This window comes from Megalobrama amblycephala, linkage group LG6, assembly GCF_018812025.1.
Source record: "Megalobrama amblycephala isolate DHTTF-2021 linkage group LG6, ASM1881202v1, whole genome shotgun sequence".
NCBI lineage: Eukaryota > Metazoa > Chordata > Actinopteri > Cypriniformes > Xenocyprididae > Megalobrama > Megalobrama amblycephala.
In genome coordinates, this window is record NC_063049.1 from 40,935,800 (window position 1) to 40,947,932 (window position 12,133).

At 37.3% G+C, this 12,133-nt stretch overlaps 1 protein-coding gene across 10 annotated transcripts in view; it reads right to left on the bottom strand.

The window, feature by feature from the left end:
- Positions 1-12,133, bottom strand: part of b3galt1b (UDP-Gal:betaGlcNAc beta 1,3-galactosyltransferase, polypeptide 1b) — a 231,741-nt gene that overhangs the window by 71,371 nt on the left and 148,237 nt on the right. For 4 of the 10 annotated variants that reach the window (XM_048194641.1, XM_048194640.1, XM_048194646.1 and 1 more), the window contains one exon: positions 2,397-2,465. The exons of 2 other annotated variants lie outside the window; for them this stretch is intronic. The gene's annotated coding sequence lies outside the window, so the exon portion shown is untranslated. Of the gene's footprint in view, positions 1-2,396; positions 2,469-12,133 lie in introns of all 10 variants that reach the window. 4 more of the 10 variants (XM_048194637.1, XM_048194639.1, XM_048194645.1 and 1 more) reach the window with 1 other exon arrangement.

Below are 12,133 nucleotides of genomic sequence, written 5' to 3' on the forward strand. Positions count from 1 at the left end.
TGACCCAAATAAAGTTCTCAAATGATCAAAATTATGGACATTTAACCCATTTACTCTGTTCCTTCCGGCTAAAATATTATTAAAACTCAAGCAAATTGACAAAGGCCTTTTTAGGTATTAAAAGTCAGTGGGAATATTATAAGGTTATTTCACAGAAAAGAACACAATAAGTGTGCCTTTTGTATGCCTTTGGCCTCAGTCCTGGCAATTTGCCTGAGACGGTGAAGTAAACAGCAACCTCTCTAGCCTGTGAAATGCAAATAGCTCAGTTTTGGTCATTGCCAGGGCGGGAGCAGAGACATTTTTGAGCGATTAAAATGCATCAAGCCAGGCAATTTCTATGCTGATCAAATTTTCATCGACCTTGGCAACTCTGACAATTCAAGGACATTCATGCCAACATTCTGTGGTGAGTATGAGAGTCTTTTTTGTTTTTCCTCACAATAAAAAAATGGTGTATTCAAAAGAAGAAGTAGAAGAAAAATTCCAGAACCGGTTCTAAAAGCATTCTCCTGTTTATAAGTGATGTTAGTGCAAAGTGTGTAAAAAGAGATGGCTCATTATAAACAAACAACACAGCTGATGCCCCACATACAAGCCAAAATTCTTATGAATCACCCTGAAACTAATCAAATTTCACCCAAAGACTGACAGAAACTGAGTGGCTAATGAATGTTTTTTGCACTGTTCATGATGCAGAACCTGATTTCACAAAGTGCAACATGTTTCTGGATCAGCATATGTGGAGATTTTAAAGAGTATGTCAAGTTTAGGCTTACAACCAGGACTTGACATTAACACCCGCCAAATGTGGATTTCAGCAGTGGCATGTAACGCAGTCACTCCTACTAGCCACTTTAGTGGGTTGAATTTTATATTTAAAGGTGCCATCGAACGTTTTTTTACAAGATGTAATATAAGTCTAAGGTGTCCCCTGAATGTGTCTGTGAAGTTTCAGCTCAAATTACCCCATAGATTTTTTTTAAATAATTTTTTTTTACTGCCTATTTTGGGGCATCATTAACTATGCACCGATTCATGCTGCTGGCCCTTTAATTGCTCGTGCTCTCCGCCCCCCCAGAGCTCTCGACTCTATTGTTGCTTAAACAAAGTTCACACAGCTAATATAACCCTCAAAATGGATCTTTACAAAGTGTTCGTCATGCAGCATGTCTAATCACGTAAGTACAGTGTTTATTTGGATGTTTACATTTGATTCTGAATGAGTTTGATAGTGCTCCATGGCTAACGGCTAATGCTACACTGTTGGAGAGATTTATAAAGAATGAAGTTGTGTTTATGCATTATACAGACTGCAAGTGTTCAATAATGAAATGTAGCGTTCTCAAAAATATAGATTTTTCGATACATATCAATACTGGAATATTTGAAACGCTTCCAATACTCGTTTTCCACAGAATAGATACACGATACCAGCTGCTCTCTCTCTCTCTCTCTCTCTCATCTCTCCGACAGCGAGTCGACACACAAACCCGCCGCCACTCACTCTTTTGCTCCGGATGAATATTATTGGTGTTACAGGGCTTGAATTACAGCATGGGATTGCGAGTATTTCACATAATTTTACTCATTCCCACAGATTTTGTGCTCACACCCAAAATAAAGCTGCCTCTTGGTACAAAATTAAGTTCTTTTTTTCACTGCTTATAGCACATAAACAGTCAAATACACACAAAATAATGTCAAAATGTTGGTCTTTGTGAGTATTCACTTAAACACAGTCAGTTATGTTTTAAGTGAACGCAAACAGTTGAGAAAGAAAACTTGTGTAATGTGTAACAGTATAATTGATCTGTGCGTCAGGTCTTAAAGTGACAGCAGCATAATATACCTGCTGCCAAATTATGAGGTAATATTAAAAATATCTATATGGCAGTTTTTCCCCATGGTATCGATGTCAAAATTGTGGCCAGTGAAAATGCTAAGTGGCTAGTAACTTTGAAAAACCACTAGCCACAGTGGCTGGTGAGCAAAAAAAAGTTAATGTCATCCCTGATTATAACCAGGGATAGGTGCTTTTACATCAGTATTATTCACCTATCATTACCCTCTGATTTCAGGAATAACTTATGGATAGGGTTAGGTTTAGGGGTAGGGATATGGTTAGCATTGCATTTTTGGACATGAATATTGACCCAGGAAAAGGTTTAACTCAGCAAAATTGCAACGTGCATTGATGACAATGCTTTGATGACAACAGTGTGTTGATGATCACCAGCATAATCTCAACTGCATTAGACAAACTCTAATGCCTCGGCTACTTATTTGGACATCTAGTCAACTAGTAAAAGTCAATAGTAGTGCAAGCCCTATATTATGTACTTTAAAATACAGTTTTACTAATGAACTTCACAAAAGAAACCTGAAGCACTAACTTGTGTCGTGTCATTTCAGATGTAGTTGAACTGGCAACGCTCGGCTCTCATTCTCAAGATGAAAGTGTCCTGCTGGGGGGAAAAAAGAGACTTGATTGGTTCAATATCATGTTTCACACTCATATAGACATGTGGTGTGTGCAGACATTCTGTAAAGCAGTGATTTTGCTTCAGAAAAACTGGTTTTGATTGCGTAAATAAGTAAAGAAATATGTCCTTAAAATCAAACTGAAATGTATTAACATATTTGTAATATTAACACTTATCAATTATAATTTATGAATGGTGATTTATTAAACCAGAACCACTGCTTTAAAAGTTTGGGGTCGGTAAGATTTGTTAATGTTTTCGAAAGAAGTCTCTTCTGCTCAAGTTTGACTATCAAAAATACAGTAAAACAATAACTATTATCAATTTAACATAACAGATTTTAGATGAATATATTTTAAACCGCAATTTATTTCTGTGAAAGAAGAAGCATTGGATGTTATTACCAATGTTGAAAAACTTAATATTTTAAATGCTGCTTAATATTTTTGTGGAAACTGAGACACATTTTCTATTCACTTTATTGTATATTAATTCCTGTATTTCCAGAAAGGCTTTAACAACAGGCAACAGTATCACAGTAAATACAAACGACACACAAAAACATTTGCATTTCATAACCTCATGATGCTTACTGATAATAATGAAAGGCACTAAAGCAGTAACATCATCACCAACAATCTTTTGGCACTATTTTGAACAAAACACCTTCAGCTTTGTTTTTTAATTAAATGCAGCTCTACAACGTACATAATTGACTCTTTGAATATTGCATTATTGAACTCAAAGCTTTGGCCATCTGTGGCTGTGAAAAAAAAAAAACAAGACTAAAGCATATTGATGATTATAATCATGTACTCGCTCTCCCTACAGATTCCACTGTGAGCCAGTGAGGATACAAGTGAATAACAGCTCTCATAACTCAAGATATTACAAAAACAAATTAAGCACTTCATTGCTTCCTGTGAGATTGTACTTGTGTTTTAACACAAAGTCTGAATAGACAGATGTTGTTGTAACATAACTTATTACCCATCTAACAATGTGTCTCGACCAGGCAGCAGCAATTCATCTGAGATGGTGAAGTAAACTACAACCGCTCCGGCCTATGAAAGTTTAGATGATTTTTTGAGCTTTAAAATATAGACTTTCTTAAATTGACTAAACAAGTGTTTTTCCCCAGCTGTAAAATATTTTCAGCTAATAATGACAGATATTAGGAAAAACCTGGCTTTCAGATATTCCAAGAGATGACAGGAAATTAACATGTTCAGTATAAGAAAGTTTTAAAGGTGCCCTAGAATTAAATATTGAATTTATATTGGCATAGTTGAATAACAAGAGTTCAGTACATGGAAATGACATGCAGTGAGTCTCAAACTCCATTGTTTCCTCCTTCTTATATAAATCTCATTTGTTTAAACACTTGCAGTCTGTATAATGCATAAACACAACTTCATTCTTTATAAATCTCTCCAACAGTGTGTAATGTTAGCTTTAGCCATGCAGCATAGCCTCAAACTCATTCAGAATAAAATGTAATACATCGAAATAAATACCATACTCACATGATCCGATGTATGCATGCAGCATGCATGACGAACATCTTGTAAAGATCCATTTTGAGGGTTATATTAGCTGTGTAAACTGTGTTTATGCTGTTCAAGGCAAGCGCGAGGTCCGGGGGAGGGGGAGCACGAGAATTAAAGGGGTCGCAACCTATACAGTATATCGGTGCATAGTTAATGATGCCCCAAAATAGGCAGTTAAAAAAATTTATTAAAAAAAAAATCTATGGGGTATTTTGAGCTGAAACTTCACAGACACATTCAGGGGACACCTTAGACTTATATTACATCTTTTAAAAAGAAGTTCTAGGGCACCTTTAAGTAAAGATAGTTTGACTTCCCATGGCACTTTGTAAAAAAGTGATTGTTAAAATAGGCTGCTTTATTGCAAAAACAAACAAATAAATAAACCTCAAGAGGGAGCATATCCCCCGGGACACTGTTAACACTTCACTCTTCAACCCCCCAATGTTCAAAACAAAACTATGCCCTTGCAACTACCCCCCCCCCCCCCCCACCCACACACACACACACACCTCCCCAAAAAAGACAAAGCCCTGCCCCTTTTGGTGAGGTCAACTAGTTTATCTAGATTTTTTATATCTTTAGTGTTTTTTTTGTAAAAACTTTGTGGCTGATTTACTGTGCCATGCTTAGGTTTATCAGTACTGTCTGCACAATAAAACCCTCTCTGAAAAGTCTCATCTCTAAATTCATTCACCACCACTACAGCCTTCAATAATACATTTAGAGACAATTACTGTCAGTGTTTAAATCACCTGCTGTTTTCCACTTATTGTGCATTGTCTGTCATATATTTGTCAATATATTTGTTTTGTGAAGACAGTTTTGTGCAATAAAAGGCTATAGATATTCACCTGTTTATAAGTTGAATATATCTCTGTCATAAAGCTGTACATTACACAAATCAGACAAAACTAATGGTTCTTGAAGGCTATTCATATTTCTTTATCTTTTCTATATAACTTTAATATCATATATATATATATATTGTAGTCTTTTAAAAATATCCGAAATAATAAACTAAGTGCAAAGCGCTGTCGTTTTTTCGTTACATATATATTAAATACTGACATATCTGAAACGCTTTCAATACTTATTTTCCACAGAATAGACACACGATACCAGCTGGGCTTTCTCGCCCTCTCATCTCTCCGACCCGCCTCCCCTCACTCGTTTTATTTGCTCCGGATGCATATTGTTGGTGTTACAGGGCTTGAATTTCGGCATGGGATTGCATGTATTGTGCATAATTTTACTCATTCCCACAGATTTTGTGCTCACACTCAAAGTGCGCACACATAAAGCCACCTCTCAGTACTAAATTGAGTTCTTTTTTACTGCTTATTGCGCTATAACTCTAAAACCAGTTGAAACCTCAGACCTTCATATTCATAAGCGCTTTGGGATTTGAGAACATACATAGCAGGTTGTGTCTGAGTTCTGTAAGTATTTGTGTGCTTCAGTAGAGTAAGTAAACAAGTAACACGCGAGCGACTAATATATCCAGTTCACCAGAGCGGCATCTATACAAAACTCCCTCTATATTTAATAAATCTTGACATCTGCTTATGCTTCTGTGGCTCGTTTGCTTCCGTCTCTGTGGTGAGATTAAAATGATGGGGGACTCCTTAGAGACGGCTGCTAGCAACTGCCTGGATCAGCATCCGTGCTGAGAATACCACTGCAGCGACAAAGACGCCCGCCGCACACGAGGAAAGACAGAACGACTGCTGTGAGATCCAGCCGTGCTCAAGTTCTGCTGTAAAGTTCTGTCATGTCACCTGCCTTCACTTTGTCATCCATGCACACTTCGATTTGCACAGACTTGTGCTTGTTAAAGTGGAAACGAGAGCTCACCTGTTCATATATACTTAGACATGCACTGATGAGGCTGCAGAAACTCTTTTGCATTTGACAGCTGAGCCTTCACAGACACAACCGATTTATTGTCTGGTGAGGAAACCAGATTTTGATAGCGGAGATGGATGCCACCCAGGAGGAACATTTTATTGCTCGTCCTTAGCTCATGGGGCTTTCCAGTCATGTTTCATTTTAGTATTAACTCTATCTCTGATGTTTCACCTCACACTTCTTCTGAGAAATAAAAATAGACACAGATGGGTCAATTGTTGACGCCTTTTGTTCAAGGACTCATTATTCTATTTCAGTTTCTCAAATGTCTGTGAAATTTGTTCAGTATTTGTTTCAGTTGCTGAATCTTTTCATGCTCATTCACACAAATATTTACACATTTAAAAAATGCTGTAAAAAAGCAATAAAAAAATAAAAAAAAACTTTAAAGGGGTCATATGATGCTATTAAAAAGTACATCATTGCTTTTTGATGTAGACTGTCCTCCAAAAAAAACGACCCTATAGGTCATTTTCAAGCACATTATTATGACCTATATTTACGTTTTAAAGTCATGCGCCCTCTAGCTGGCGTAAATATTATGACAGTGTCGTGTTACATCTGTCGTCATGAAATGACGTATGACTGTCGTTACCAATCAAAATGTGTTTTCATTTAAATGCAATCTGTAGAGTTTTTACACCATTTCTCCTATTTCCATTCAGCAAAACTCATTTTTTAATTTTTTTTATTAACAACTACACCGACCCCATCCCTAAACCCCTACCCTTAGAGATTTATAGTGCATATACACTTTATGAGCACATGAGTTCTCTTGGATCGAACACATGATCGCATGATCACATGATTGCATATTGTTATTGCAATGCTCTGCCAATTGAGCTACGCGAAACCCAAAATATGACGCAGATAAAAGGGAACAATGCATTAAAATGAAAGTGTCCCGTTGTTGATAGGGGCGCAACTTTAGCAAATGCTTCTATAGGTCGTATTTCATGAATTAAAATGAAAGTGTCCTGTTGTCGATAGGGGCGCCACTTTAGTAAACGCTCCTATGGGTCGTATTTCAGGGAAGTGACAAACGACCTATATGGTCGTATTGGTTGGAGAACATGTTGATTTGATGCTATAGGGCCACATTCACCAACAGCTTGCGTCAGCGCAAACCCTCTTTTGGCGTTAAAAAAACTACTGTCAGGATTTACTAAACACATGCAGTGAAAATTAGTGCTGAAAAGACGTGGACACAGTTATTTTTGCGGATGACCTAATTGCATACACATTTGTAGGAGTTTCCCTTTCAAATAGAACATTTATGGAAGGAAAGTATTTAAATGAATCATGCAAGGTGATTTACTAAGGTTTGTGCTAGTCAATTTGCTGGTATTTGCGCCATTATTTTCTATCCCCCCCCAAAAAAAATGTCTTAAACCAGACGCTAATTCTAAAACAGAACTTTTCACTCCCATCAACGCTTTTTTTTGGGATTGTGCTCTAACGCTAATTTGCCCTGTTTAGTAAATCTGGCCCTTATTGTTGAAAAAACACATTGATTAAAACGCACTGATTTCTACAAAGCCACTCATTAAACAAAGCTTCTACAAAGCTCAGAGTGCTCTGATTGGCCAAACACCTCAAGAGCGCATGTCGGAAAATGTAATGCATCATACAATAATTGCGAGCTTCAGCTTCCAAGGCTTCTAAAGCATTTGTAAGCACACAGTTTAAAATAATGCTGTCGGTTTTTACCTTATCAGTCGGATTCTGAAAATGTGGATGATCAAACCGATAGATCAGGACCAACTTTGCAAGCACGTCTTGACTCTGCATGTGATGTCACATCAATCACACTTGCGGAGACAACCATGGACGTGACACCAAAAAAGCTCATTGTTATTTTTGCCCTGTTGGCCTAAACATTCATAAGGGGCCGTTCACGTATCGCGTCTTTTGTGCGCGCAAATTCGATTTTTTTATTTCAAATGTAGGCGCGCTCATAATAGGAGCGACACAAATGCGGTGCGGCGCACTCGCTTCTTCCAGGCGTGCCTATGCCACGCCAAGATGAAAACATCTCAACTTTTCAGAATGCCACAAGCGCACCGCAGGTCATGTGACAAGAACCAACCGATCAGCTTCGGCCTTTCCGTAACAACACCGAAAGCTCAGCCGAACAGCTGATCATAGCTGTACAGGGCGGGTTTTTATTTCTCATCTCCATACATATATCTAGTAGTAAAGCTAATGCAAGGGCTAGAAATCAATTAATCCTTGGCTGATACATCCTCGTAATCGTGGAGAGCACAGTTCATGGTTGCATAGCAATGACAGACGCCACGGGAGCACAAGCGCTTGTAGAAAGGAGGAGAAAGCGCTTTCCGTGCGTTTTTAGACGCGACATGTGAACAGCCCCTAAATCTATACAACTAAAGATGTAAACGTGAACTTGCTCACTGCGTAATGCGTGTCAACATTGCACTGCGCATGTGCCCCAGAGACTTCTGAATATGATTGACTCGGATTCAAGATTTTACATGGTAATTTTTTGCTGTTGGATCGGATTAGAAAAGGAATAAACCACTCCTTCCTATCCGATCGGAATTTCATTCGGATCGAGCTCAATCGGATCGATTAAGGCGTTTACATGAACGTTTTTCAATCCAATTGAGCCGTCAATCCGTCAATTCGTACAACCTCACTCACACAAATTCATACTTTTTTGCCAAATCGTACGTATTTTACAGGTTGCCAAATTCATATGAATTCGTACAAATGATCTACTCCTAACCCCACCCCTAAACCTGGGGTTTAGGCAAATTTTATGAAGTCATACAAGTGAGGTCGAACAAATACATATGAATTAGCCACCGCATAAAATACGTACAAATTGGTCATGAGATAGCCTTGGCACAAACAGATACATTACAAACCAAGGCAGTAACCATGTCTTGAATATTGTGGGTGGGGGGTTGGAGTGGATGTTATTGGGTCATTGTTTTATTAAAATGAATGAAATAATTAAAATGATTTATGCTCATTTAAGGGAATAACAAAAAAGATATTAGTTCTAGGTCTATTGTAGTTATTAAGAAATTAATTTGAAGTATTTTGTGTCTTGTCTCAACATATACAGTTATGAATTACATTCATCATATCATAGTAATCAAATAATAGCATGTCATTCACAATACAAAACGACAAAATGTTTAGCTACGTACTCACCACATACTCTTTCACCGCTTCAATGATAGCATCGCACTGAAATTCGCACTCGTCTTCTGTGAACAGTAAGCCCCGCCTACTTTGATTTGATTGGCCAGCTAACTCGTTCTGAGCACTGTTAGACCGCTGAGGTAGACCAGCCTAAAAATGTAACTTTTAAATCTTTTTTTGTCATCCAAACAACAAACAGAGTAGTGGATAATGGAGTACAGCAGAGCAGCATCAATAAATAGTCGTGAGCTTCTGCAATATGCTTAAATAGGAAAATTTTCAGACCAGAAATTATGGTTCTCCATATGAGTGCTCTCCAAATACTACTGTAATCACACAAGCTCCGGGGGTTTCTTATTCAGACTTTTGGTCCGAATGCCATGAAATGTAAAGCCCCGGGTCGTCTCGAGCTGTGGCTTTTATCAGGAGTGTTTTCTGTCAATGAAGAGAAGATCCTTGTTCTCCAGTGACCTTGCTGTAGCCCTCTACTATCTGGAATAGTGATGGAGGATGTATTTACACTCACCTTCCCTGTACGAACACCGCAGCACAAAAGCCCAGAGGAATTCACTGGCGCTCTGCCACACGGAGGTCGTCAGAGAAACGTGGTAAATCTTGCATGATTCCTCTGCCTATTTCATGCATTCTGCCTTCCTTTCATAAATCATTATGTAGGGCAAGACTGGTGGGCAGGAACAATTAATGACTCATTTTGTCAAGTTCTGGCCCACAGGAAAGATAAAAGCACATATGAGATCTCTATAATAACTTGACTGGTTTTCCTACTCTTCAGTGAGGTTAAATGGACGTCTGCTTAAGTCTTTTCAGATGTTTCTCCTAAGAAAAATGCTCCCTACATGTGTCTCTGAAAAAAAAAAAAAAAAAAAAAAAAAAAAAAAATCAATAAGGTTTTAATCTGGGCTCAGGATATAGCAAGGTATTAAAGTATGCAATAAAAACCCAAGGATCTATGAACTCAGACATTTCTCATTAAATACAACTGATTTAATCTAGGGATTTCGAACCTGGGGATTGAATAAAAAAAATGAATAATTTAAAAATAAAAACACTTACTAAAAATATTTTAAATATTTTATTTGTTTACCTGCATGTCATGTGGTTATTAACCAAAATCAGAGAAACGTGAATATGCAAATGTGTTGTTTAATTATTTAAATATTGATGTAAATAAATATTTCAGTGATTTGATTTATATGATTTGGAAAATATGTAGATTTCCAAACTTTTTTTGTGATCCAAACCACTTTGACTTTGAAATACCCTCAAGTTAACATTTCAATAATTTAACAACACATTCAACACAATTTAACACACTGATGCTGGAGAATGGTCACATGACATGCAGGTAAACAAAATAAAATATTTCATTCATGTTTTATTTTTATTGGCCTGTGTCAAAATCATGAAAATGTGTGAATAAAAAATGTAAAAATGAAAACACTTACTAAAAATATTTTAAATATTTTATTTGTTTACCTGCATGTCATGTGGTTATTAACCAAAATCAGAGAAACGTGAATATGCAAATGTGTTGTTAAATTATTGATGTAAAATCTCAGACAGTAAATATTTCAGGTCAATGGGGTTTGGATGACAAAAAAAGTCTAAACTAATAATGCTATTCAAAGTCACTGTATGGCTATATTTTCTTACTGTATATTAGTATTGTGTCGTCTCACTGTGTCATTGATAACAAACAGGAGGAGGCAGATGAAATCAAGCTTGGGTTTGACTGAAGCCTCACTCTTTCATGATTGCATTATAGCTTGATAAAATCCCACTAAGTAATCTGATTTCTTAAAAAAATGGAGAGAAAACCATACGATCACATTCAGGGGTGTGATTTATTAGTGCAAATTTGGATCCAGTCTAATCAAAGAGTGCAGAGTTTGTTCTGATACCTGCTGTCTGCGGTCCAAATCTAATAAAGGCCACAGCAGGCTGGCCGCCTGGATAAAGGCTTTTGTGAGTCTGACTGCATTGAATAAAAGATGTCAATTTTCACATTCACTTCCTATTAATACAAGCTCAGGTCTCGGAAACCCTTTTCCCAGTACAAATCATCAATGTATTTCAACAGAACACTTACTGGCACTACAAGACATGCACAGAAATGTGTTGGATTTGTTCACACTGCGCACAAATATGACCTGAATCATTTTAAAATGTTAAAAAATACCACAAAATGCATCTCACACTTTGTGCAATTGCGTTACATTCCATCTAAGGCACTGTTTAAATGCGTTTTGGTCGATCGGATCACAAGTGGACGAGGGAGACACATACCCGTCTATACCTGGTGTTTAAATCCAACTCTTTTGTCCACTTTCAACCACTTCTGTCCTGATTTCTTCGAGGGGAGGGTCTATGGGCGGGTAAATGTATGGGTTTTTTCAGATCTTTCGATCTAATGGATAAAATAAGCTTGCGCTTCCCATAATGTTTACACATCAGGTCTGTAGGCGGAGAGTAGGCGTCCTTTATGGCTGTTTGAACACAATCGACCACATTAGCATCTATACTATGAAAGCAATCTGGTTGAACGCTTTCGACTACCTCTGGAAATGGTTGAAAGTGGACAAACTCAAAACATTTTAGACCCTGTTAGACCTGTATTTAGTGTTGTCCACTTGTAATCCGATCGACCAAAATGCAGGGGTAAACAGGGCCTAAATGTAGTGCAAACTTCCCCTCATAAATGCATCTGATTGTAGTTTGGTTAATGTGAACCTAAATATACAATACAAAGCTTCTTTAGGACAGATCAGAATTAATTCAGGCAACCCTGATGATTTGGAAAATATGTAGATTTCCAAACTTTTTTGTGATCCAAACCCCTTTGACTTTGAAATACCCTCAAGTTAACATTTCAATAATTTAACAACACATTCAACACAATTTAACACACTGATGATGGAGAACGGTCACATGACATGCAGGTAAACAAAATAAAATATTTCATTCATGTTTTATTTTGATTGGCCTGTGTCA